This window comes from Octopus bimaculoides, chromosome 3 (assembly GCF_001194135.2).
Source record: "Octopus bimaculoides isolate UCB-OBI-ISO-001 chromosome 3, ASM119413v2, whole genome shotgun sequence".
NCBI classification, from domain to species: domain Eukaryota; kingdom Metazoa; phylum Mollusca; class Cephalopoda; order Octopoda; family Octopodidae; genus Octopus; species Octopus bimaculoides.
In genome coordinates this window covers 59,913,872-59,915,904 of record NC_068983.1, presented here as the reverse complement: position 1 = coordinate 59,915,904, position 2,033 = coordinate 59,913,872, and the positions used below count along the sequence as shown (strand labels likewise).

Sequence of the window (2,033 nt, the reverse complement as noted above, 5' to 3'; positions counted from 1 at the left end):
AGGTAGTTTGCAAGAGGGTGTCATAGAATTGGTCTTTCAGACCATCTGGTAGCCCAGGTTGAGGTGCATAGGCTGAGATGACAGTAGCTAATCTATGATGAAGCACTAGTCTGATCTTAAGTACTCTGTCACTTACTCTAACGACCTCGATTACCTTATCCACCCATTTCTCCGCTAGAAGTATTCCTACGCCCCCGACCCCGTCAGTGTTCCCTGCCCAGAAAATCTTGTACCTGTGTTCTTTGCCTGTGAGGAACCTTGCAGAACCTCCTCTCCATCTTACTTCCTGGATGCAGCACATATCTACGCATCTCCGTTCAAGCATCTCAACAATTTCACCAGATCTACCTTTCAGCGTGCCGACGTTGAGAGTATATATGTATATATATATAAATTAGTAAGTAAGATGTACAGGTTTCAATTCATTATGGCTGTTTGAAGTGACTCCTTTAATTGATTAATGAGAACGTTGTATTGTTTGAAAGAAACCATTTTCATCAGGTAACTGCACAGACTTCAAACATAGATGATACAACCACTGCCTTAACATATTCACATCAATAATGGAACTCAAATTATTTACAATGTTTTTGTTGTCATATCTTCTGCAGAAAGAGTTTAGAAATTCATGCATATCTTGTCAAGTTTACTATACTTTAGAGAATAGCTGAGAAAATAGTAGAGGATCAGGATAAAATGAGTGGTGACCTAGTTACACTTGGAAGACAATATGTTGAATGTAGTTTTGAACCATTTAGAATCATATCCATTGGGAGTTGTCAACTGTATTCCAGTAATGGCCATAAGTCAATTAATGTCAGACAATCTACTAGACTCTCAATGTACTGGAATCATATATCCAACTTTATCTACACGGAAAGGGCAGGGCATGGCGTAGTAATAAGGGAATGCCTGATAAGAAATGGATGATAATTGGAAAAAAAATAAAGGATAGGAATGGCCAATACTCATATATACTTATACATATACATATATATATAGGCGTAAGAGTGGCTGTGTGGTAAGTAGCTTGCTTACCAACCACATGGCAGAGTTTCTACAGCTGGATGCCCTTCCTAATGCCAACCACTCCGAAAGTGTAGTGGGTCCTTTTACATACCATTGGCATGAGGGTCTGTTAGGCAGTACTGGCAATGCCATGCTCAAATGGTGTTTTTTACGTGCCATCTGCACAGGAGCCAGTCTAGTGGCACTGGCAATGACCTTGCTCAAATGTTGTTTTTCATATGCCACTGGCACAAGTGCCAATAAGGCGACGCTGGTAACGATCACGCTCAAATGGTGCTTTTTACGTGCCACCGGCACAGGAGCCAGTCAGCAGCCTTGGCAACAATCATGCTTGGATGGTGCTCTTAGCGCTCCACTAGCACAGATGCCAGTCATGTGATGCTGTCATCGAATTTGATTTTGATTTTGCTTGCCTCAACAGGTCTTCGCAAGCAGAGTTTAGTGTCCAATGAAGGAAAGGTATGCATAAGTGGGCTGGTTACACCACTGACATAGGCCATGGGTTTTGGTCTCACTTAGCCTGCCGGGTCTTTTCAAGCACAGCATATTTCCAAAGGTCTCAATCACTAGTCATTGCCTCGGTGAGGCCTAATGTTTGAAGGTCATGCTTCACCACCTCATCCCAGGTCTTCCTGGGTCTACTTCTTCCACAGGTTCCCTCAACCGCTGGGGTGTGACACTTTTTCACACAGCTATCCTCATCCATTCTCACCACATGACCATACCAGCACAGTCGTATCTCTTGCACACCACATCTGATGCTTCTTAGGGCCAACTTCTCTCTCAAGGCATTTACACTCTGCTGAGTATGCACATTGACATTACACATCCAGCAGAGCATACTGGCTTCATTCCTTGCAAGCTTACGCATGTCCTCAGCAATCACGGCCCATGTTTCACTGCCATGTAGCATGGCTGTTCGTACAATGTGTCATACAGTTTGAGCAAAAGGCCCTTTGTCACCAGCAGAGGTAGGAGCTCTCTGAACTTTGCCCAGGCTATTC

The 2,033-nt window shown here is 43.4% G+C and overlaps 1 protein-coding gene across 1 annotated transcript in view; it reads right to left on the bottom strand.

Annotated features, from left to right (window-relative positions):
* LOC106867600 (voltage-dependent calcium channel subunit alpha-2/delta-3) overlaps positions 1-2,033 on the bottom strand; it is a 620,656-nt gene that overhangs the window by 128,332 nt on the left and 490,291 nt on the right. The gene's annotated exons all lie outside the window — the stretch shown is intronic.